The sequence below is a fragment of the Meleagris gallopavo genome, chromosome 4, assembly GCF_905368555.1.
Source record: "Meleagris gallopavo chromosome 4, MGAL_WU_HG_1.1, whole genome shotgun sequence".
NCBI lineage: Eukaryota > Metazoa > Chordata > Aves > Galliformes > Phasianidae > Meleagris > Meleagris gallopavo.
The window spans coordinates 15,846,957-15,874,134 of NC_139407.1; the positions used below are offsets into that span (position 1 = coordinate 15,846,957).

At 35.4% G+C, this 27,178-nt stretch overlaps 1 protein-coding gene across 6 annotated transcripts in view; it reads left to right on the plus strand.

The window, feature by feature from the left end:
• CCSER1 (coiled-coil serine rich protein 1) overlaps window positions 1-27,178 on the plus strand; it is a 623,472-nt gene that overhangs the window by 232,184 nt on the left and 364,110 nt on the right. The window lies entirely within an intron of this gene.

Here is a 27,178-nt window from a genome sequence, read left to right on the forward strand (position 1 = left end):
CTTTCTCTGGATTAGCAAAAGTATTTGGAAGCAAAATGTATGGTAATGATTTCTTTACTATTTATTTTGCTATTCTAATGTGCTAACGCAGGACAAGGAAAGCTAGCAATAGAAAATATGAACTGTTGAAGTTCATGAGAATGCCAAAAATGTCATTATCTTTAATGAACAGGAATGAATGAATGAGTTGCTGTGTCTTTTTACGTTTACATATAAGTAGTTTGTGTTAATGCTTACAGTCAAGCAAGGCTGCCTGTTGCTTAATCTTCCTTTTTGAAGAAGTTGGGCACGCTGACATGGCTGCTGTGAAGTGCTCAAAAATTCCTAGAAGTACTGAACTCCAGAAGCTGTCAGCAGAAACAAACGTCTGGTGTAATTATTATTTCTGATGCCAAAACGAGCTCTAATGATAGGTTTTGCACTGAGATGTAAAAAATTTGCATTTAAACTTCTTTTTAAAAAGCGGTTAATGTTGGAAGATGTGTCATTCCCTGCAGAATGCCAAAACAAAAGCATGCAAATTATATTATTTTACCATTTTCAGCATGATTGTTATTATTGTCTGTAGAACAAAAGTTTTGCTATTTGCTCTTGTTTGTACATATATTTGTGATGTTCAGCATATTTGATCATTTTATTTTTCTAATTTTCGTTGTCTTTTTACATAAATAACAAAGCACTGTGCTTTCTATTCTTTACTCTAATTGAGTACAGCATATAATGGCTTCTGTTTTAAAACATTACGTGAATTGCTTCAAATGTTATATACTATGTTCCACTATTGCACTCGAACAAAATTTGCATATATTATTAGATTTAGGAGAAAATAATAATAATAAAAAAAAACAACAAATGAAGCATTTGAATCTTGTGGCCTTTAACAATCTTCGCATTTTTCTTGTATTTCTTTTTTTTAACTTCCTTAGGATTCCTTAGTTCTAACTATCATTTTTTATGCTTTTCTTGAAATACTTAGCCTTTAGTATTCAATCCCTGTCCATATAATATCCAGGTATATAGTATTTTGAAATGCTAAAGACAAGTGTCTTTGGATTACTTTTTATTTACAAAGTCATCAACACACTAAATATTAAAAATGAATAGTTTTTTCTTTGCAACTGCTCTTTGTTGTTGCAAATTCTTTAACTTTTGCAAAAGTTAAAAAGTAATAAAAAAAGTTGAGACATTTGCTGAGTAGCATGCAATAAGTATGTTTATTTTAAAAAGAAATTACATTTTCGCGAAAAGAAAACTCATTCTCTCTATCAATTCATAGACTCAATTTTCTGTTTTTTGTTGTTGTTGATTTTGTTTGTTGTTGTTGTTTTTTAAACTAAGGAATGCCAAAATCTATATGATGCTTCTTGAGCCATTAATTCTTCAGATTTGGGAAATAAATGTATTCTCATTCATTTCACCCCAGGATGCATGGAACAGAGTGATCCCAGCTTTGCAAAGCCATAGTTTTTTTTATCAATTCTTTGAATGCTTGTACCTTAGGTAATTTCCTAAAGCAATAATTTTAGTAATAGCAACTGAAAATTGCTGTATAATTTTAGCATTACATTTTCTGACCTTTTTCATTGATCTCACAGGAACTGCAGTGCAGTGTCTTCTGCAGAGTAGATTACGGCATTTCTGCCTGTGGTATTGGTCTTTTCTAATGCAATTTCTCTTTTCATCATTGCTATCGCAATCTTGTTTCCTCCATGGCACATCAGGGCTACAAGGGACTCCGTTACTGTTGTCAGTGGTAGGGGATTACATATGCCAAATTTCCTGAATTTTTGTGGAAGTATCAGGTTCAAAGTTTGCAGCATATATTGTAGCTATAGATTGGATGAAACCTTTCTATTTTGTGCAGCTGGTTGCCAGAGCTAAGAGGTACTAGAAGGCTAGCGCGGTGACTCTTTGCTACTGCATGAGGGAGACCTCAGCAGTATGATGCTGCCTATATACCTAACTGCATCGTCACCCTTCCTACCACCCATCAAAGGTAGAAGGCATCAGCTCCAGATACGGAGAATCCAGTGCTGAGTCTCTCGAGCAATATAAGCTTTTCGCTTTCTTTTGTTCTGCCACAGAGACCTTTGCTGCTACACTGATCAGTTTTTCTAAATTGTCTTTTTTGCCCCCATTGTACCTTAGTTCATGACACATAGATTTGGTGAAGGCACACAAGTGAACCATCATGTCAGTCAATAATAAATGGTCTCCACAGTACTCAAAGTCTACTCTGTAACTGGTCCTGGACTAGTTAGGTCTGGTACCAAATGTGGGGAGAAGGTTAGAGAACCCAAGTTTTTGTACTAAGTAAAGTTAGCAGTTGTCCAAAAACTAGCAAAGGGCTGATTTTTGTGGTTCATAATAGAAAAAAGAAAGGATAGGTAAACATTAAAAAGCAGAGCATTTTATGCACAGTTAGCGTGACTATAGAGTTTTACTATGCTAATAAAAAATGATATGCCTCCATAAATTTCTAGCTGAGAAAGGTTTGGCTTTATATCATCGTTTATGTGAAGATTTTTTTAAAAGGAAAATGAATCATGATTCAGCCATTTAGTTTAATTAGTGTTGTTTGTAAAAGACTATGAAAAAAATAGTTTAAATTAGATGGGCACTAAGCTTGCTTTTTGAAGGGTTTTCATTTTCGTTGTCATACAGGCACAAATCAGAAATAGTGTTAGGCAATTTAATTCAAATTTTTGCTGCTTTCTGACAAGCAGTTAAGAGCTTAAACTATTTGATAATACTGCTGCTTATGTTACTTTCCAGTGCCATCTTCTTCCAGTCTGTTGATGCAACTGACACTGCTGCTTCTAGAATTGCTTGCTTGTTGAAAGACACTTGATGCTTTTTAAGAAACAAGCAAAGGAATTGGTCAGAAGAGCACTTGTTGCACCACATAGCACTTACAATCAAAACTGAGTTCTGTAATATGTGCAAGACCCTCCCCTTGTTTCTCCTGTCAAGTTTAATGTCATTCACTTTTTGTAGTTGGATTTTATTCTCTGTGCTCGTAGCTGGTAGATGTTTCCCATTAGCTATAAGTAGGTTTGTAAGTAGACAATTAAGTTTGAACATACCTTTTTCCCCTATTCTCAGCGATCTTTCTAATCCTCTGTAGCTGTTTTAAGTCAATAGCAAAGAAGTTACCTAAATTTCTTCTGTGCAGAAATTGCAGATGTTCCAGCATGGCGTATCGAAAAATAATAACACCGGTCATTCAACTGTTGAAAAACTGAACTGGTCTGTTAGTTTTTGTGGAGTGTATCTCAGGTTTCTATAAAATCTGAGTATTGTTGTTTTGCAGTAATATTTATGGAAGGTATAATTCAATTGACTTCGGTTTATAACATTGATAGTTCACAGAAGGTATCCCAAATGTGTCATGTAGTTTCCAGATAATTGATCAAATTTCTTCAACATTTGAAATGGAGTCAGAGTTTACTGCAATAAAGTTCTATTAATATACTGGCAGGTGTACTGACAAAGATGGTGGAAGTATTCTTAAGGAGCATATTTCTATAACTTGCTTTTGCTTATCAATGAAGAAGATGAATTTAAAATCTCCAGAATGACACCTCCAAGAACTTAGAAATCAAAAGGCAAAAAATGACTTCAAAGCGATTTGGAGACAATAGCTGTAATTCCTCCCATGACCTAATTTTCAAATTAGTTTCTTGTGAAATGCTGGCTTGTCATTTAACAGGAAAGCAGCAATAAAAATCTATTTTGCACTACTAGCAATTTTGCAGGGACTTACAGTTTTATGCCCTGACACCCAGTATAAATTTTTAAAGACATATACATAACTAATTTCTTTTTCTAATAAGAATTAGTTGTAGCTTTTGCAAATGATCCCATTCTGCATTGACAATAATGCTAAGGGAACAATAGAATGATAGTTGGGTTTTAGAAGTGTTTCAAACTGTTGTAGCCTTAGACTCAATCAAACTGAGTTCTGTAATATGTGCAAGACAAGAAACACATTGAGGCCCTGCAGTGTGTCCTGAGAAGAGCAGTTAAGCTGGTTGAGGAGTCTGGATCACAAGCTTATGAGGAGCGGCCAAGGGAGCTGGGATTGTTCAATCTGGAGAAGAGAAGGCTTAAGGGAAAACTTATCGCTCTCTACAACTACCTGAAAGGAGGTTGTGGTGAGGTAGGAATCAACTTCTTTTCCCATGTAACTAGTGACAGGATGAGGGGGAACGGCTGCAAGTTGCACCACGGGAGATTCAGGCTGGACATTAGGAAAAAATTGTTCTCCAAAAGAGTGGTTAGATGCTGGAGTGGGCTGCCTGGAGAGGTGGTTGAATCACCATCCCTGCAGGTGTTCAAGAAAAGTTTAGATGTTGTAGTGAGGGATATGGTTTACTGAGAAATACTGGTGATAGGTGGATGGTTGGACTGGATGATCTTAGATCATTTCCAACCTTGATGATTCTGTGATTATCTTCAAAAGGATGCAGCATTTGTAGGTGATGGTGAATGTTTATATGGAAGAAAGCAAAAATGTTAAGCTAAAATGCAATAAACCATCTGCTTTTTGAATCAGGTTGAATCAAGGAAGATCGGTTGATGTTTCTTAAGAGGCAATGTGTCTTTTTTTATGTGTATAAAGAAGCTTCCTAAATGGGCTCCTGATTGCAGCTCACAACTCGCAGATCTGCCATAGAATAAGAGAATGTTAATGAAATAAAAAAAATAATGAGATAGATTATGGTCAGGCAAAATTGTTTTGCTTGTAGTGCTTCTTTACTGGCTGTTTCGTAATCTTTTAGCTGATGGTGGAGGAAAAATTTAGCTATGACACACCATTCCCCTAATTTTGTTTTTCTAATACAGACTTACATGGAAACATCTGGCCCCTACATAAAGCTGTGTTAAAAAAAAAAATGAGACAACTAAGTAAACAAAGGTCAAAAATAAAAAAAGAATCCTTAGTGAATAGCTAATTGAATCTACTGTTGAAATACGACCTGGAATTCAACTCGGTTGTCTGTTTTGAGGTGTAAACTGTCGTAGAAAGAAAGAGTGTTGAGGAGTTTTTTTTTTTGTGTGTGTGTGTGTGTGTGTATGTATGGGTGTGTCCGTTAACAGTATTCCTACAAAACTGACATCAAGCAGTATGTGGGTTTTTTGTTATCTCTATTCATTTTTCTCACTGTGTACCCATTGCTTACTTACGCAAAAGTGCTCTGTTTAAAGTTTTAAACTGGATATTAGCAGAATTTTTTATTTTTTTTTTTCTCCTGGGAAGGATGTATTGGTGTCAATTTTAACTGTTGTGACAAATTTAACTGCTTTAAATATATTAACAATAGAGGTGTAATGAACAGCAGTGGATGCCTTTAAAATACTATTAGGAAAAACCTGTTGAAACTTCTGCTATTTTGCTGCATATGGCGACCTGTTTCTGGTGACAGTTTTTTTATGAAATTGAATTATTGTAAGCATCTCTTGATAAATTGGTGTGTAGATTTTGTTTCCCTGCTTAGATTAGGTTTCCTTTTCTATTTAAAGATAAATTGTTGAACTTTCTGGAATGTGAAATTGCAAGGTATTGTTAGAAAGCATTTCTTATTGATGTTCTGTAAAATCTCTCCCCTGTGACATTACTGATATTGATATATAAACCAGAAAAATAGGAAGAGTTTATCAACATGATAGCAAGAAGCTAAAGATTAGATGAATGATGCAGTAAATATCAATGTTAGAGTTGTGAACTAGGATCAGACAAAAATGAGCAGCCTTTCTTTTTTATTTAAAAATAGCTCATTGGGGAACACTGGTTATACTTCACAGTCACAATTCAGTCTTAAAATAAAATTCTTTCTCAGCCTATTTTGACAAATTATCTATTGATTAATTAGTTAAAATTAATATATATAGAACTATTATACATATTTACATATGTACACATATATATATTTATTTATATATAAAAAACTTGGCCACGAAACACTTAAGTCTCTGAGGAATCCTGGTGACCAGAGCTCCCATGCTGAAAGATACATCTGTTTATCTGGAAACATGTAGTCTCTAGGCTTGAAAGCTGTTCACGCTTTGGTATTTAGGGAAAACGTAGTTGGAGAAGAGAACAACTTAAGATAAAGATGGCTGTCAACTATAAGTAAAGAGACCTGATAAAGAAGCCTTTGGTAATAGGAATTTTCTAGAATGGAAAAGAATATACATGAAAGTAGAGATCATAGAATTGGAAAAGCGAAAGAAAAGGAAGGGAAAGAGAAAAAAAGAAAAAATGCCATAAAGCAGGCAATTAGGGGGCAGATTGGAGGTGCCAGTCAAGTGTTCCACTGCCATATCTGGAGCTCTAATAGGCATGGAGGAGAGTTTTTTTACCATACAATGTAGTAAATGACAGGGAGAGTCATCAAGAGGGAGGTCGTATTAAATTTTTGTAGACCATTTTTAAAATACAGAATATCAGTGTGCATGGAAGCTGCAGGATGGGAACAAAATTACGATAGTATGAGCATGCAACAAGGCTTACTTACAAGTAGAGCATGGCAGACATTTCACAAGCGATGTCTAAACAGAAGGAGAAACTGGTTGGAATGGATGCAGTGATAAAAGGAGAGGATTCAAATTAAAAATGAAAAGGCATCTATGCCTTCTTAAACAGAAAGCTGTGGATATGAGAAGGGAGATAAAATAGGTTATAAAATTGTTAGATGTTGTAGACACAGTCTGGCCTAGGATAATGTCACAGGCCTCATAACACATCTTAAAGACAAGTAAATTTCTAATGGGAGGCACTTAAGGTTGTTTTTCTTGGAAGATATTTGATGCCAAGATAAAGACGGGCAACGTAAGAGACAGAGCTATGTTTGATTAGATAGAACTGAGAAAGGAAAATGAAAATCAAAAGAATATACATGAAAGTAGAGAACATAGAATTGGAAAAGCGGAAGAAAAGGAAGGGAAAGAGAAAAAAAGAAAAAATGCCACAAAGCAGAGGTGATTAATCAAAAACTAAGGAAATAAGACTAGAAATGGATTTTAAACTTGGAAAGGTAAGGCTAAGGGTTAACTTCTTCCCTGACATAGATTCATCTTCTTTTGTTCCTTCCTCAGATGCTTCAAAACTGTAAACAAGATGTGAGTGATTTACTAGCTCTCACTGAAGTTATTTCAGCTGCATCCTGCCATGATCTCTTTCAAATGAGAACCTAATAACTCCTTGGAAGGAAAAAACACAAAATTTACAGGAAAAAAAAAAAAAAGGATTGATTGATTTTGAAGCTGTTGTGGCTTGTTTAAAAACAAGTAATCACCAAACTTCTTATCAAAACATTTTATTCTGAATTAGTCCACCTAGAATAATCTTTCCGATTAAGATTTTTTTCCCACATATTAGTCCTGTAACTGCAAATGATTCTCTTGAAGAAAGTTGCTGTGAATGTAATATGGACTTGAAAGATTAGCTTTCACTTTCTGGTCTTCACACTTATTTTCCTGCGTTAAATCAAGCTTTAAAAATGTTCTCACACGATAAAAAGAAGCTTGTTGGCTGCAGAATTTACATGTGCCATACCCTAAGTTTTAGACTCCTGTATAAGAAGTACGGTTCAAACGTCTGCAGTCTTTACTCTTGATGTTGTATCTGTCATTCTGTCTGGGTTTCAATACATAATCAATTTCTTACTTTTTCATTGTTATGATTTTTTTTTTTTTAAGCAAATTACCCTTTCTAATATGTAGTATAAAGGTAAAAGGTTTTTATTTTGTAATTTTTATTTCTGGAGTATTCTGCATCATTTCACACTAATCCAGCTGAATGGAAGTGTTGCAAAAATTACATTAAAAATATATAATTTGATGGTTCATTTCCTGAAATTATGTGTCTCAGAGGTAACAATGATCACTGAGGTATGCATTTATCTATTCAGAAATAAGACAGGAGGCATCTGAAGACAATGAGGGTTAATCTAGAACTCAAAGAGATAAAAATAAGTCATAATGTAAAAATACCAGGGCTGGCATTATCTGTCCAGGCAAAATATGTTTTGATTTGAAAAACATCAACCACTTTATTGTTTACAGTTTTAATTATATAAGCACTCAAAGCTACCCTGTGTTGACAGTGGCTGTTGTATTGGTTTGTTTCTCCTATTTATGTTTTCTTGCCCACTGGAAGCAAAGCACAAAGCCTGCTGATTCAAACTCTGTTTAGACCAAATTGTTTCCTTCTCACATGTTCTTCTGTGTGTTTTTCATATGTGTTATTGCATGGGAAAAAAGTAATCAAAGATGCTTATTCTTCCAAATATAGGAGATAATTTGGACAAATACTTCTTTTTAAGTACTCCAGTATTTTGTATATACGCATGTGATACATGTGAATGTGGACCATTCTTTTGAGATGTGAAACCAAATCAGCAGAGTTTAAACTACTGAAGCTAAACACTTAACTGTGAGTGTGTTTCTTATAGGATTTACATGCCATCCATGACCTTATCTGAAATGTAAGTCTTTTAGGGGTAAAGCCTATCTCAAAATGTTTGTATAATCAAGTAGACACCTTTCAATTTAGGATTTTCTAGCATTCTCATCTAGAAAAGAAAATGTCTGTTTTTGCAAGGAGCATGAAGCAAACCTGAGCAAAGAGTTGAAAGCTCTTAAGTTGTTCCTCTGCTTGCTCAGTGGCCTTGCTTAGTCCAAAGTGGAAGTTTTGTTTAGACTATCAAATTGCAGTTGCTGTAGCTGTGTCACTAGTGCGATGATGGTGGCAGAAAATACCAGACTCTCAGATTTGCTGTACCTATCAAAACTGAATTTTTCCATTCGTAGAGTGCTCTGACTTTTTAAATGTATGTTTTTCCAATAAGAAATGTATTTATTTATTAGAGAAAAAGGGCATTTTCTTTACTGTTGTCTCTTCCTTAAATTTTAACTTTCATTTTGCCATACTGTTTTAAGGTCAAACTGACATGTAGATTAAGGAGGATAATTTTCTGTCAGAATAGGTTCTGGTGGACACTGTTCATACAAATGTGTGTGACCACATCTGTTCATGGAGTGTTACTGAAGGAGGCAAGGAGATTGCCAGGAGGCACTCATTGCTGGTATTTTACCAGCAGTAAACAGTGTGCCTTTGCCCTTGTAAGTCCCACATCGGAGGAACAGGAGCAACCTTAACAGGCTTGCCTCAGTTCTAGAGACATCTGCCATGTCTGGTAGTTGGAGCAGTAACATATCCAGTTGAGTGTCTTATCATTTTCAGATTTTAAATATATTCTATGCCTTTTAGAGTAACATCAAGTTCACATCCCACTTCCTGCTGCTTCCTTTTCCTCCTGACTGGTTTGCTTTTGGCATTGCAAGCCCTTCTGACACAAAATACTGAGTAGGCATTTTGCATTCAGGAGAACAAAGATTCCATGATTTGAATTTCTTAGTGATGTACTTTATACAGAAGAGCATGTTCGGCTCATTTTCCATAGGGAGTGAACCAAAGCCTATTGTCTGCTGTACATTATGATGACAGCAAGTGTGCCTTTATGTGGTCTTTAATATTTATTTTATAAACCAACATTATGAAGGCTGAAACTGTCATTCCTATTTATACTGCATTTGTGCTTTGGGATAAAAAGGAAAAGCATCTGCATAGAAAAGATGTATGAGAACAGTTTATACACTGAAATTTTTCTTCTTAGGGGTATGAAATGTGTTTTATAAAAAGCATCAAAAAATCTTAATCCTGTTTACGCTTCAGAAGTTCCCTCAGGGGTTTAAATTTTTCTGACTGTGGAGACTGAACTCTTTATGAAAACATTAACAGTTGGGAAGGATTTTCACATTATATGAACTGAAATCATTTGATTTTATTCAGAATGAGATTGTATAGAGTGGCTCATATTATTGCTTTTATGCAGTAATGTTCTCTACAGAAGTGTAATACAGGTGTAAACGTCATTTCTGGGAAGAAACACTGTGGTCTGCCCTTAATTGCTTCAGCAAATGAAAATATTTTAATGATAAAGCAATTAAGACTGCCATAATAATTAGCTACTTACTGAATTGTCTAAGTTGCTTGTATATATATTTCCTCTCGTACCCTTTAAATTATTTCTCTTTGAAAAAAAAAAAAATAGAAAATGTTATTTAGCTTTTACTTGGGCAAGAATGATGAGTAACTTATATTACATCTTTTTGTTTTCCTACTTTTTTTAAAAGAAAATAACCAAATATGTGATTGAGTCTTTCTAGATATGTGTTCAAGTAGCACAGCTCACCTAGAAGATTCATGTGATTGCTGTAATAGGAAAAATAAAAGGAAGACAATAAAAGGAAGAATAGGGAAGGTACTATGCATGCCAAATGTTAGGTCAATAGTATACTTGCATTTGTCGAATGTTTTGTTTCCATTGGTAAGAATTATATTCATACTGTTATTTGTACTATTCAAGTAGTAGTTTATTATAAAGCTTACTTGGGAAAGATGTGTTTGAGAGACTGTGTTTTGATTAACTTCATAGGCAAAAGGATGAACTTAATGTTTGCATTCTTAAAAACACTTAGACCTAAGCATCAAAAACTTGTAAGAATTATCTTAAGGGGGAGAGTTTCAGGCTATGGTTTCAGTATCCATTTTCAAACGGTGTAGCACAGGTAAACAGAGGACTAGATTGAAATCAGACTTTATCCTTTCCAAAAAGCAGCTTCCTTGAGGAAGCAACATAACAGTGCTTACCTGTGGAAGAGATGTCTTAGAGAAGCCTCATCTGATAGCATGAGAAGGGGACTAATTCACATCTCCATTTTCCTAATTTATACTTTGGTGGTTTTTGTTTTTTTTTTTTTTAATATGCTTTTAATGACTTTTTTTTTTTTTTCCTTTTCTTGTGTAAACACTTATTTGTTTTCAAATTTTTCTAGGATTTTTAATGAGCTGAAGTAAATCAGAGAGTAATGGGTTTGCAAAAGCAATGAGTACAGATAAATTAGTGCTGAAGAGAACTTGAGAATCTTACCAGGGATTGTCCTCTATTTTTCCTGAAGGGATCAAAAGTTATAAAAATGGCAGTTCAACTCTCCTATGGTTGCTTTCAAGTGCAAGCACCAACCAAGAACAGATAAGTTCTGTTTTCACTAATTAATCTACTTGTCTCATTGAAATGCTTTGGTTCCATTTTCAAGTCCTGACACAAAACTTCAAGAGAACATTGGCAAGAAATTTAAAGTCTAATCCTGAGTTTTCCATCAGTATGCAGGTGGCAGTAATCCATAGTTTGTGTAGGGCTTATCTTTATCTCCTGTTTTGATTGTCAGCTGTCTGTCAGGACTGGTCTGCAACCATGTACTTGCATTGCCGCTAAACTGAAGCTGAGCCTGCATTACTTACATTTAGTCTGCTCTATCCTGCCACGTATGTGTGCTTGGACTATTAGATCAGGACAGCTTGTGAAGCGGGATCATCATTCTCCCTTCATGGATTTTAGGTGATCATGGGTGATAGATAAGGCACAGATATATGTGTCTATCCAGTTGGCTTGCATCACTGGGTACTTGCTATACCATACATATTTACAGTTTATTTCTGTTGCTCTTCAGAACTGTCATGTTGGTTACAAATTGCTTATACTGTAAATTCCATTTTTCAGTTATTGATTTTCTTTTCCATGAATTGTTCATAATGTATTTATTTATTTTTTAGTGCTTCAGTGAAGGTGTTTTTTTCAGCTTCTATGCTCCGCTTCCTTATGAGATGCCTTTCTTGATGTTTACTTGTCTTTCCAGTCATTATTTCATGAGGAAATAGTTGTGAGTAGTGAACTGGTGATGGTGTGGTGTTGTGGCTCTTGGTAGGATTTTTAGGGCGCTGCAATAAAGAGTCTTGTCACCACACAACTGTAAAGAAGATTAAAATGGAAGAAGAATAGGCTCTAGTGTTCTTCTTTGCTTACAAGGAGCTCTGCCTAAGGAGTAGGAGAAAAGGTCACTTGCTTCTTCAAACAGTATTTATATTTCTTTATGACTCTATTGCCCCAATGATTTCTAATGCAGAAAACTCTTCCCTTCATCCATTTGAAAGGCTTCATCCCTTGAAAACAAGTGCAATGAATGGACTTGGGGGATTTGAAGCACAAAACAAGATGATAGTTTCTCTTCTATGTCGTCTGCCTTCACATACAAATCATTGAGAAATGGATTATTTTTCAACTACACACCTATTCTTCTACTCTCTACCTAAGGGCAGTTTGTACATGTACAGGATTGTTTCATCATTCAAGAGCCAGTGTTAATTACCTCATGCAGTGGATAAAATGTGTCGAGATGCTGTGCTGGTATTGAAGTAAAAAGCACACCGTAACATAAATGAATTTTGATTTTTTTCCTTCATTAGCAATAACCTTCGTCATGTCAGATATATCCCAGTGTTCTGTTACATGAAGCTCCTTCTGTTATTCATCTAAATTTTTATCAATTTTCTGCAACCATAAAATGGAAGCACTGAAAACATTCAGCAAGAATGCTCTTCTAGAGCTTCAGATTATCTGTTAAAAAATATGTAGAGATTAATTCAAGCCTAGAGCCAGTGCAGTTCTTAGGGTTCTAGGATGGCTTCACTGTTTCCTTACCTCTCTCTGCCCATTAATGCTTCTGCAGGCACAGCATGCTTCTGGCTCAGGTGTGTTCTGGTGTTGGGTTTGGGGTTGGCACATCTTCTGGAGCCATCTGCCTTTAACACAAGAGGATTCAGAAATACTTGACTGAGCTGACCCACTGATGTGCTTGCAGGGTTGGACCCTACAATTCCCAGTAGAAGAGCTGCCCCTACTCTTCTTGTTTTTTAGTAAAAGAACATAGAAGATAGCTCTTTTTTAAAGTTCCTTGCCTTGACTCTGCTTTGAGACTTCAAACACTTAAGGAAAGTTAACTGAAAATGGAATTTTTTTCACTTAGATGTTACAATTTGAAATTCAGTGGAGAGAGTCAGGAGAGACCACAGTTGAAGTTACACAGGTACTGTGATAAACTCTGAAATACCTCAGCAGAATATGAAATTGCTTTTCATCTGCTTCTGAGCTGGAACATGAATGAATGTGCACAGAGATAGACTACTGGAACACAGGTGAAATAATGTCCCCAAGGCTGGGAAGATGATGCCCTTCAACAGCATTTCCATATACATTTGTCCTTCACTATTTCCCATCCTCTCTAAAAACATATCAGGATATATTTTATGTGTTATGACTGACGTTTGGATGTATGACTACCGTGAAAATTACTGCTATTCCTAGTAGTGCTAATGAGAAGCTCAGTACTTTCTTTTCACATTTCAATAGTCTAGTGTAATAATGAAATGTGCCATCCTAAACTGGGATATAAAATAGAATTCTTGCCTATATTAAGTTATTAAAAGTCCAGCTACTTCTCATTTTGGAGCAGAAGCCCCATTGATATCTGCAAATGGGAAATATGTGTATTCCTAGTTTAGGTGGGCAGTTTAGAGATAAGCAATGTAGTATTAAAAAACCTGTAGAGATTTTTTCCTAGTTTATAACGAGAAATTAGCATTTCAGCAGCAAGAAGGTTGATGTATTTTGTTTAATTTATGTGTACTATAATGAGCAGTGAACCTGTTCAAGGCTCTCATTGTTTATTGTGAGAAAATCAGGAATAAAACAGATAGTATGTATCAGATATTGACAAAATAACAAGCCGCCAACTACCATATATTTCTGATACTCATTTTGCACCTACTGGTTTCTATAGGTAGCCTTATGGGTGTATGGGTACAACTTTCGGTGTAGATTTGTTTGGTTAGATTCCAGGTGTCTTTTGTATAAAGATTGTGTATGTATTTTACAATGTTTCACTGCTTTCTCTGTTTTTTGATATGAGCATGGAGATGGATATTTATAGAAACATAAATACACCCATGATGGTGAGAAACTGCAATCTTATCACCTTGGTTATTCTTGGCCATTTTCAACTGTAGTGTCATTCACTGTTTTGAAGTATAACAATTTAATGGTGATTGGATACCAAACTTTTCAAAGTGCAGCAACTACAAAATTGCAAATAAAGTAATTAAGTATAGAATGCTCAGAATATTCTTTTAAATGATACTATGGGAAAAATGCCATCTACAGAAATAACATCATTGGTTGTCTCACTTAATCAGCCAAGCAGGATGAATACAAAGAGAAGTAGAGACTAATTAAGATATACTGTCCTAAACTTTCTTTCATAAAACTTTTACCTTTTTTAGGGGCTGCCACAATGATTACATTGATACTGCAGTTGTAGAAAATACCGAAGTGATTTCTCTGGTTGGTGTTGTGAAGGGACTATCGTTCGTTCTTATGTAGCTTAACTGCCCTTGCAAAATCCATATGGTTCCTGTCTGTTGGAAGTGACTGATCACCAACAGTGGGCTTCTAGCTTTCCACTGAAAGATGTGAGAATTGCAACTTCAATTATCCTTGCTTAGTTTGCTTCAATAATGAAGTTAATATTTCCTTGCCTTTTGTTTTACATTTTCAAATTTTCTGCTTATTGTTGCTGTGGCAAGTTTACATGACTTGGAACATTAAGGTCTTTCGTGTTGAACTCTTTGAGGCTTATGCTGATGAGGGAAGGGATAAAGGTCCCATTCCTTTCACCATGAACTTTGGAAAGCTTTCCAGGTGCTGCTCAGAGGACCTGATTTTGGATTAGCTCTTCCATGTTTTCTGACACACATGTGAAGGTGTTAATCATCTGGCTTACTGGTTTGTTTTTTTTCTTCTTAATTTAATTGAGGTGATTTATTTGTCTCTGTTATTCCTGTGAAAGGCTTTATTCAGGAGTGATGAAGTGAAGGAATAATGACAAGTATTAATTAGCAAATTCTTAGCTGTGGTTTCAGTTCCCTGAAGTTCATTTATAATATAGAATTTGTAAAATAATTTAGAACTGATTTTGCTTGAATTGTGTTCTGATCTAGAAATTTTCTTGTTTATTTTTTTTTCCCAATATTGCACTTGTTGTTGAAAATTAAATAAAAGACTTGACAAATTATGCTGTGTTTAAAAAGTAAAAATAAAAAATGCAAGCTTAAGTCCAGGGGGTTCATTTTATCTGATGGATGATACTAAAATTTCAGAATGCTGCTTGTAGAGCTAATAAAAATATCTCTAAGGAAAAAAAATATTTAATTGCCTGCTGCCAGATTTTGCTGGCAAACATTGTTTGTATATGACCCTGACCAAGCTGGTAAGTTAATTCAGCAAAAGATAGACAGTGATCCTTTTGAAAAGGTAAAAAGCCTGAAGATTATGCTTGGAGCTTTGTTGACAACCTTATGCCAATGACTGTCAAAGTATCTTGTAGGTCAGCCAGAATTTAGGTCAGTTTAACTATACTTAATTATACCAATTTATTATGCTGGTTGCATGCATTCTCGCAGAAGAAGAAAGGAAGTATCCTGAGAGTGTGTGAAGGGAGATAATCACCTTCTTTTGTGGAAAAAGCTCTGTAGTTTTGATAGGCTGCTGCCAGGAGTTATAGTGTGGGGGGATGCAGATGCAGAGACAAGGGTTGGTATACCAAAGAGATGGAATCAAAAAGTTCAGTGAGGGATGTCCCATACTCCTCTCTTTTGCATTGTCGAATACTCACAACAATACAGAATTGTCTGTAACAAACGAAGGTGAGAAACAGCATTATAGTATGTGCTAGTGTACTTACCCTTCAAAACTTCATCCCTTTTTGACCAGTACTCTTCACTGCATTCACCAGCACAAAGTTGTCTCTCATGGGAGGTGTCACAGCTGAAGGGGAAGACTTTTATCATTTTTCCTCTTCGGACATATCTGTTATTTGCATTCTGGGCTTTGTTTCAAAGACGATTGAACAAAGATAGTAATCACTGTTTGTGCAGCTTACTGTGAATAAAAACCTTCCCCTTTGCTACCAGGCAATGTTATCTGCTTTTAAATGTCAGGCACCCTTCAGTGTGCACAAAAGCAAGGATGAGATAACACTGCCATTTGCCTATGCTGGAAACAGAGGGATGGCTCCAGGACCTGGGTAGCAACACTTGCGATGAAAAGCCTTTGAGAGAACACCCACCCGAATTCCCCATAGAGTGAACTTCATAACACGATCTGTTCTGTTGTAGGTTGTACTGAAGTTGTGACATGAGTCTTAAAACAGAGAAATCTCAGATTAGTTACAAGTCTAAGCCTAAAGAAGGTCTGTATTCTAGGCATGTTTGCTTCTTCTTGTATTTCAGCTGCTCTCAGAGTGTCTCATTGCTTGTTCAAGTGCATAAGACAAAGTACTTTTATTGAAAACAAAAACAAATGAAACCGACTCCGCTATTATGTTAAAAAAAAAATAAAATTAAAACATTCTGGTGATGCCAGTGAACTTTCATCCATCACCTCATCCCTTTGTTTCTCTTTATCTTTCTGCCAGTGTATTATGAATAATTCTGTGACACCTTTCCTCTTGATGCATGTATGCCCTAAAAAGTTTCCAAGTTTTTATATGTCAGATATGGAGAATGTTAGCATGGACACTAATACGTATGCTAATTCAGATCTCCAATGGATTTCTGGCCATAAAAGCAAAGGAAAAAGGGCGGCCTTGTACTAATAATACAGAAGATTAAGGGTCATAAGTCAAGTGATGCTAAAATTCAAAGACTGCACCATATCTGTATGTGCTCAGGCACACTTTTTGAGCCGTGTCTTCTGCTTTCAAAATCCATAGGTGTGCTTAGATCAAGCTTTTTTTGCTACAATACAGGCTAGAAACTGCCATTTCATGCAAATTTTATCTTCTTAAAAAAAAACAAAACATTTACTCCAAAAGCTGATGAGGTATTGCTAACAGCCTTAGGAATATATGGGAGTCCAGTTCAGTTCTATCTCAGTTTAGAAGGAGCATTGAGAAGCAAATTATAACACATGCTTGTTATTAGAGCTTTATGTTGTTAACAATGCTCTTCTGACAAAGACTTTGCAAAATTGGTAATTAAAATTATTGATTACTCTTATGTAATGTAAATTTAGTGTTTCACAGAGGTTCTGGATTCTATTTAAATTTAATAATCTGACTAAATTTTTAATAAATTCCTTAAAGCTGTGTTTTCAAAATTTTTTTTTTCATTATCAAATTGTTGCAACTTTGAATAAGTTAAGGGTATAGGTTATAACATTATTGTTAAATGGAAATAAATTGTGCTGAAAGTACTGCTTTTGTTTACTGCTCAAAATTCAAATATGCGCAGCTCAAAAGAATTCATACATCAGATGTAAAAATCAAGTCAAAAGCTGTATGTTTTGAATGAGATGTTCTCTTCCTAAACTTGAATCATTTTGCATAATACTGCTCTTAATCTTATTTGCAACCTTAAACTGGCCTGGCATTGCAAACTAGAAGCAATTACAGCAACTCCAGATTTTCAGGTAATTCAAGTAGAGTTCCTGGAGTAGCGAATGTAACAGCCAGAGAATAAACAACTCAAAAATGCATTTAATTTTTATATGACTATCTAAAAAAAGAAAAAAAAAAAAAAGGCAAATTTACATGTAGGGGAACTAATTTCCTCTTACTGAAGGAAAGATAAGGCTTTTTAGAGAGGATAAAGCTTCTGGTGGTGCATAGTTCACAAGCACTCATGGATCAAGAAACAGCGCACCAACAAAAACATTATAAGTGACAGCAGCTAAATGCTACTATTGAGTTTTTACACACTATTTCCTTCTGTGTGCTGGAATACAAATAAATATTTAGATGTATTTAGATATGATCCAGAGATCTGATCTTCATATTCAACTGTACTGAACAATTATGTTTCCTTTGCCTCTGGCCTTAATTTGCCAATTGTTTAGTTTTACTCTGATATAACATGTTGCATTATGGGGGAAAGGAGGGAGAAGGAATGTTCTGTAAGAGTGCAATGCAGGAATGCTACTGTGGTGTTTTAGTCAAGTTAGACTAAATATTCTTGTTATTTTTTTTGAATGAATTATTTAGAATCAAAATCAAAAACACAGAAGACCATGCTAGCTCTGTTTGAGAATTCTCCTGTAGGTGGGCTACTTGTACAGTATGATAAAATGTTTCTGCTGTGGCACTGTGTGATTGAATATATCATGTAAGAACAAAGCAATTAGGTTAGCTTACACATTAATTAGTTTGTTTTTCTTTGTTTGATTCTGAAGTCTTTGTTAAAAGAATATTGAGCATGTGCTTTTAGAGGGGTTTAATTTCACTCATTATAATCCCAGTGTGCATACTGCAACACTTACCTTCTAAGTGAAACCTGCCTGAATGAATACAAGCCCTCCAGTAGCTTGAGAGGAAACTTACAAGGAGCTTATGCTCCAGAGCTCCCACAGCTTACAGGGTTTCATCTCCATATGTAGCTGAGAATTTGTTTTTAATAATTTATTGGCTTCTCTGCCAGTGGCATTTTGCAAGTTGATGTGTTGAGCTGTGTGGTATTCAGGGGAGAAGGGAATGCGTTGGAAGGCTTGTGGTCCCTGAGACCTGTGGAGCTCCCAGTCTCTTACATAAGGTGACAAATGCCTGGATAAATACTATTTACTTCTACTTTGTTGCCTGGCACTCTCCAGAGATAAGATCCAAATATTACTCCAAGTGATCTTTGATAGCTTTTTTTTAGGCAGTTACTCTGAAAGGATATTTCTTTATTTCCTGTGTCCCTATACTTTTGTTTAGGATCAGTTTTGACTAGAATCCAGAAAGTTTATTTTATTTAATTGTGAGAAATGTACATACTGTTTACTAGTGTTCAACTCTGTTAATCATGACACAACAGATTATGCATCAGTGAATGGACTGAAGGAGATATTTTTTTATAAATATCTTCTCACTTGAGAATGCCATTCTTCATTAGAAGTTTGAAAATTTCCCCTTAATAATTCAAAACAAATAAATATATAGGCATGTGCAGATAGTCCCATATACACAAATAATCAATTGGCAAGAAAACACAATTTGCAATGACTGTGACAGGAATTGCATGAATTTTATTAGCAAACTTTACTAAATAACTATTTAATTATATTTAATTATTGCTAAATTTCTCTTTTTGATTTGTTACTTACTTTCTAACAGATTTTTAAGTCACTGTGGCTGTTCAGGTGTATGTCAGCAGAGACAACTTTTTTAAAGCATTTATTATAATGTTTCTTTGCTCTCTTTTCAACAATGGAAATAGAGTAAAATGCATGTTCTGGATTTCTTAATAAATCATGTCCCTCGATCTATTACATGCTTTCATGTGTTGGTCACAAAAGAAGGTTTAACATAAAATCTATTTCAACAATAACATTAGGATCAAACTATTTTATGTGGTAACTTAAGGAAGATGGAAAGTATCCAGGTATCCTCTGAATTGAAACATTATTCTTAAAACCATTAAAGAGGACAAGGAGAAGAACGAGGGATAAATTTGTTTAACCATATACTTTCATCAGCATGAAGGTCCATTGTGTTGATTCCACTGAAAATAATAAAATAATTTCTTCACTCAGAAAGTTGTGTTCATAATTGCTTATTATTCTGGGATTGTGTGAAAATGTAAAATGCTAATAATTAAATTTAGGACTAGTAGACAGAACTTTCTAATCCCACACAGACTTTTAACTATGTAATTGTCCTATTGGGCATTCCTTAAGTCAAGCAGATAAGATGGTATGACCTCTTGATTCTCTTCCTTATAGTCCTTATTTTTCACCTGTGATTTGGTTCTCCAGGCATATGCTTTTTTTGCTAATGGAGGAATGTGTATGTCTACAGCATTATAACCTATAGTGTGTTTAGATTTCCATCTGTTCTCAAGCACTGATGTAGCCTGAAGCCAGGACAAATTCCGTACCTGAATCCAATCCAGAAAGAGTTCCCTGAGTCACTCTCTTGGGCTAAAGGTGCCTCAGGGTTGGGATGCAAAGCAAGCAAGCAAGCTGAATGCTGAAGCGATACTAAGATACTTTGTGTATGTTAGTAAATATCAATTAGGCTCTTAAAACTGAGCGTTTGCTAGGCATCTCTGTTGAAGCTTTCAACCAACTTCAGGTATAATGAATTGCCTGATTGCTTCGAAAAATTTTCTTAATGCTTAATCACTTCATCAAAAGATATTATCTTGATTTATGTAGTAGTACTGTGGGTGGGAACTTACTAAATATTTAAAAGCCAGGTCAGACAGGACTCAAAGTGAATGGCTTTGTCTTCTTTCTAAAGAATGAATAGAGTGACTTCTTCTACTTATTGGCAGGCAATCATCATGTCCAATATCCATCCTAATTTTCCAGTTTTTTTTTTTTTTTTAAATACATTTATTAGCCTCCTGAAGCTATAAGTCTTATGTTACATTTGCTGTTTCTCAAAGCAAATTCCAAGCATTTAAAGCAGAGAGCAAAGATGAGGAGAAACATTTTTATGTAAAAGGTGGCAATGACAGAACAAATGTACTTTTCTCCCTTTCCCAATTTTATAGAAATTTGCCTGGCACACTTGTATACCTGTCTTCTTTCACAGCTAGATCAAACTTGTGTTATTCTAATCCCAAGTCAGCTGAGTGGGTAAGGTAAGGTACACATTTGGAGTGAGATTTGGAAAAGATACTGAATACCTGTAGCTATGCTGGAACAGTGTTCAACGAGAGTTATGTATGTTTGCGCAGATAGATTTATCCTTAGTCCAGATAAAAGGTAAAGCTTGTTTTGTTTATATCCCAATCAGAGATGTAATACAAGTTACTGCTTGCTTTTTTTATATTTAACTAAGCACACTCACTCATTTATGTTTCCTTGTGTGTTGTGATACTCTGCTTACTACTGCCCTGTTACCACTTGAATTTAAATAAGCCTCACTGGTCTTTTCCAAACTGCTATTTGTTTGCACATTATCTGATTACTGCTTTGCACTACATTATCTTATTTGTATCATATTTAAAATTTTCGTAATAGATTCCAGGAGGAAGAAAAGGACTAAGATCTCAACTGTGATATGTTTGTGTGCTAGATCTAGGAATGTAAACAGAGCTCTTGACTCCTGCAGAGAAAGAAAAGAAACGCTTGATGTGACCTTATAGGAGCTGTACTTTAGCAAGAGCTGAAAAATTGAAAACTTTTTTTTTTAATTTGACTTTATATTTCATGCCAAGTTCTAGCCTAAAGGAAATCTTTATGGCTGAGATATAAGCCTTTAAAAGAAAAGGAATTATAATGGAAAAGGCTTGACAGTCTTTTAACTTATAGAAGCACTAGCTATTACAGTTTGTGTACACATTCATGTGTGTATATGCATAGTTTGATAACAAGAGATATTGAATATCTTTTTTCCAAAAGGCTGACCTTGAAAAGTCATAGCATCAGAGTACCAGTAATAGATATATGGTTCTAAAAGCTATAAAATGTCAGACAACATGTACCTTATGATATAGAGCAGTTCAATTTTCTCAGTTGTCATCCCTTTAACTTTTGGAGCATTCTCTGTTTGAACAGAAATAACATTGAGAAATTGGGTGAGGAGGCTGGTCAAGGTGAAGTGTAAAGATTTGATGCCATAAAATGCTAATATGGGTAATTAACCAAGTGTTTATGTTTGGGTTATGTATTCATTTTCTCAGTATTTGTGGAACTGAGTGTGGAATTATGGAATTTTTATTCTCCTTGACTGGTGTTTGAGAATGTTTAGGTATCTAACAGCAAATTACTTGCTATGCCTATTGTGATACTTAGATACATGCCTTCAAAACTTCAAAACTGTGCCTTGGTACTGCCAAATATAGAGCCTTCCCTTTTTCTTAACTAAATTTATTTGAATTCTTAAGCATTTAGGATACAGCACATCTCTTACTAAGTTAGAGTAGTAAGAAATTACTCAGAGACTAAGATTCAGTTTGGGGTGTATGCAGGAACTGAAAGTAAGGTAGCTCATTGTAGGAATGCTAGTGTGTGCTTTGAACTTGGTTTTGAAAGTGTTTGAAGTAGGCAGCTTGTTCTCTAAAAATCAGATATAATTGTTCCTATGTGTATTATATGACCTCAAAACAGTAATTATTATTATGTAATTATTTTTTAAAAAAGAATCCCTTTAAAACATTTGCCATTGATGAGAAACAGGAATTCCAGATGAGAGAAAAAGCATGGATGGAAGGCTATTCACATCTGTATAAAAAAGAATTTTAGGATCTGTTTTTCTGTAACTGTTATATCAAGCTCATTTTTCTGGTATAAAAGGCTATATGTTTCCTGATGGGACCCATCATAAACAAGTGAGTTTTTTTTTTTTATTTTTATTTTTTTCTGAAATATTTATGAAGATTGAATATATAGAATCACAGAATCGCAAGGTTGGAAAGGACTTACAAGATCATCTTGTCCAACCTTCCTCCCATTACCATTGCTACCACAAGCTACTTAATCATATCTTGTAGCTCCTCATCCAGACGCCTGTTGAATACTGCCAGGGACAGCGACTCCACCACCTCCCCAGGCAGGCCATTCCAGCTTATATATGCATTTATATATGTATGTGTATAATCTTTATAACTGTACATATATATAATATGAATATATATACACGTGATATTTTTAGACATGAATATAGTGTTTAACACTGAAAATTGAAGACAAATCATTTAAGACTTTCTTTGAGTTGCTACTTCAGAAGTTATGCCCTCTGGGGAGACAAGAGGTATGTTCAGTTCTTCCCATTAAGGCTGGAGTCCTTTGCTCGGCTTGTGGAGCCTTTCTGATGCCTGCAGAGTTACACGTTCTCTGTTACGTTAAGCTGGTATCAAGAAGTGCAGACTCTGTGGGACTTAGGCTAACTCTGATGTAGCAACATCTTGAGTATTGCTGATGAAAACTAAGAAGATTAAATTCTGTGTAATCTGGGGATCTTTATGCAAGTGAAGTCCAAATTACCATAAGCTCTGCAAAACATTGATTTGTGGATCAGCAAGAAGGGAAAAATAACTAAAACTAGATCAAGTTGCAAATCTATGGGTCTTTATCTTTTAAGTAAAAACCCTTTAAAGATGCTTTGGAGTAAGAAAACTATTCTTGTTTTACCTTCTTAAGGGAAAGCAGCTTTGAAGCACAGTCATATCTGTTCCTGAGTTAACGCACAGTTACATTGGATTTATAGAGGCTATTAAAATGCTAAGAGTCACTGACTGATTATTTTTAATGCTCTTTCACTATTTCATAAAAGATTACTTTCAAAATTGAACTGCTCTGTCTTGGTGGTATTGCCATTTTACTAAATGTGGATATTGTGTCTTATGATGATGATTTTTTTTTTAATGCATTCAAAATGAAGAAATATGTTTATGGTATTCAGCTGGTATGTACAGATAAAACAAGAAACAAGGCAGTAAGCTTAAAATGCCACCAAGTTGCACAGGCCTTCATTCTATTAAATTTACAAAATTGTAACAAATTTGCTTTGGCTTTTAAGATCTTATGATTACATTAATTGTACTGACATTAAGCTTGCTTTTCTCAGTTACCATTTGTGATCCCTGTATATGAAACATGCAGCTGTACAGTTCCCCAGGCTTCAGGTTTACCCTGTTTGAGCAATCTGAATTATGTTATTATCCTTGGTGGTGTTGATCAAAAGGCCGAGGCAGAGTTTTCAGTACAACCTCTGTCAGACTTTAATCTTCATCAAATAGCAAATGAGAATCACTTGTTATCTGGAAGAAAATTGAGAGCAGCTTCCTCCCAGTCTTCACAGTTGTAATTAATTTGCCACTTCACCCACGGTTCGTATCAGACTTTTCTGAAGACAGTTGTCTTTTCTCTTGCCCAAGAGTCTGGCTGGGTTTGAAGCCTCAAGGCAAAGAATTCCACAGTTGTGCTGAGGGATCTGAAGTGACATCTATGTGGGATCATTCTTCAGGACACTTCTACATCACTAACATCCACACAAACTCTACTTGCAACCAAACCATGCTAGGGAATCATTGAAAGAGCAATAATTGGGTTGGGCCAAGGCATTTCAGATGTACTTTAATGCTGTGGACTTCTGCTGCCTGGGAACATTTTCTGGTACAGTTTGATTAACTACTAGAGGTCCCTTCTCCAGTGTCACAGGCACAGGTGTTGTGTGAACAAGCTGGAACAGCCAGTGATTAGCCCCACTCCCTGTTCCCCACCATCATGGCGAAGGCTCCTCCTCACTGAGCAGCCAGCCCTGCCCTGGATGTGTAACTATTACTCAACAGTAATCAAATACTGGCCCCAAACAATTCCTCTTTACTCTGTGCAACTCAGGCAAGCTGGATGTTTGGCCACTCACGATAGGAAACTTCTAATTTTAGTAAGAAGGTGTTTGTTTTTTTTTCCCTGCAAAATCTCTGCTGTTGCTTTGAGATGAATTGCAGTGGATTACCATAGTAATAGACCACCTGCACATTGCTAATGAAGAATTTGATGAAATAGCAGTTCTAAAATGAATTTTAGATGAGCTTTTTCCTGCAGCAAATAAAAGGAGTTGTATCAGATCATGATTTTCTGTCAGAGATAAGTTGTACTCTACTCAGGTGGTTCAGAGGTACCATATAATTCAAGCACTCACTGTGTGCCAGCTCTGAGCATCCATTTCTCAGTGGCAGTTGAGTTAGATTTTAAACTTACGTCTGTGAGTTGTGATGTCTTACTATGGCTGTTTCCATATTTTAGTTCTGTACTTGAAAAGGCAGTCACTTTGTGTGTTGAGCAGCGTGATGTCAGCATATAGCCCAATGAAGTAATTCAAAGTATCTTCTTCAGTTGAAATTAAGGCTTGCTGAATTTCAAGATTTATGGTTCATACTGAAACACTGCATTGCTCCCATGTAGCAGAGGATGATACTTCTCCAAGAGCACTGTTGGTTTGTCCAGTCACATGGGAAGCTGCATATTGCTTTTGATGCCAAATTCTTCCTAGAATGTACAGTAAGAGACACCTTCATGAAGATGAAGCTTTGGTGGGTCTCACCATGTGAAGATGCAGAATATTATAAATAATATTTTATCTCCCAGTCTTCAGGCATTGGGCAGGAAAAAAAGAGGACTTTGTTGTTTTGTATTACTCAAATAGTGTGCACTTTGGGCTTCATAAATTTTACTCAAGTGGAGATTTCAATAGTTTGAAAATGGCTTCTTTTTTTATAAACCCCTTAAGGGTGGCTTATATTGTGAAACTTCTGTTAAGAGATTATTTTTCTTTGCATGATTTATACCTGAGGCTTCTTTAATAAAGGCTATGAATCAGTAATGGATTAATATCCCTCTATCAACTGCACCTTTACCATCTGTTTCAGGTTATTATTTTAAAAGACACAAACTATTCAATTCAGAAAGTTGTTTAAATATATTTTAAAAATTAAAATGCTGTAATTTAATTCTTGTATCAGAGTGTTGAAAACCCTAGATTAGAAAATACTATTTCCATTAGCCATCAGGGCAATCTATGTCCTTTTTTGGTCAGTTTCTTGACACACTGTCCTTAATGTACATTACATAGCGTGCAAAACATATATTAAAAATCTATAAAAATAATTCTAGTAGATTTTTTTTTTTCTTCCCATTTGTTGACATGGCATTAGTAATTGTTTGTTATAAGAAATCATGTTAATCTCTTTTTGCATGTGGTTATAATGAAACCAAAGTTAACTTGAAAGAATATTGCACTTAGAAAAATGTCTTTGTTCTTGCAGAGGATGCCAGCACTTAAAATTCAGAATAAATTTTGTTACATGAAAATTCAAATGGAATAGAAAATTGGAAGTATACATTAAATGTATAATCACGGAATCAGAATTGTAGGGGCTGGAAGGGACCTCTAGAGATCATCGAGTCCAGCCCCCATGCAAAGCAGGCCCCCTACAGCAGGCTACTTATGTAGGTGTCTGGCTGGGTGGGTCTTGAATATTTCCAGAGAAGGAGAATCCACAACCTCCCTGAGCAGCCTATTCCAATGCTCTGTCACTCTTTCTGCGAAGCAGTTCCCTTGCACATTGGTGCAGAGCATCCTGTGCTCAAGTTTATGGCCATTTCCTCTTGTCCTGTCCCCATAGACCACTGAAAAGAGGATAATAGTAATAATAATAATTGTCCTTACGTATACTAATATCTTTGATTACAGTGAATTAATTTAGTACACATATAGGTGTTATGCATTACTGTTACAACCCTTTTGTAACTTATTCAATATAACGTCGTTGCACAGTGTAGCCACTTTCTCAGACTTATTCCCCACTGAGATTTGTCCTTTTCCTACTGCTCAAAAATAAAATAGGCGCAACATTAAGATTCTGGTTACTTTCATGCCAGAAAAATCATTGGTCATTTTAATTACATTTTGTTCTATCAAAATTTCAAGTAATCTCTTTTTAAATTTTTTGGTACTTTACTGTTAAACTTTTGGCTACTTCTGGCTGGTTTTAGCTGATTGAATCCATGACCTCTAGATCATAGAGTGATACAGGTGGCAGGGAACCTTTGCAGGTTTCTGGTCCGTGCTTTAGCTCAGAGCATGTTCAATTAGATGAGGTTACTCAGGGCTCTGTCCTATCTTTAAGGATGGAGGTCCCGGGAACGGGGAACCCTTCTCAGGCAGTAAGTGAGTAAATAAATAACATGATCCCTATTGAGTTCCTGTATTCTGGCTTCCATTAATTTCCTTTCATCCTGTTACTGCACAGCCCCGATGATTGTCTGGTCCAGTAAGACTCCCTTTTCTTTCACTTTGGAAAACTGAGCAGCCTTTCAGCCTTTTTTCATAACTTGTGTGCTCCAGTACCTTGTTGGTCTTGTTGATCTGTGCTACACAGTGTTCAGTATAGCAAAGTCTGACACTCGCTCTGATATTAAAGGAAGATAATATGTACACAAAACAGGATTTCAGGTGTAAAAAGCAAAATACTGGTATTCCTTTACTTCTAAATCTTTCAAATTTTTTCTGTTGTCTTTAATCTCAACTACAGCTTAATGTTGTTTTGTTTTATGTTCTGCTTAAATAACTTCAGTGGTAACTAATCTTTGGAGAGAGTACAGATTAATTAAATTTCAAGTTCCGGTTTACAAAAGATTATGTTCATCTTATATCACTGGGCCAGCCTAGAAGACGGTATTTTCTTTAGTGATTTTCCTTTCATTCTAAGTCAAAGCATATGGAAGAA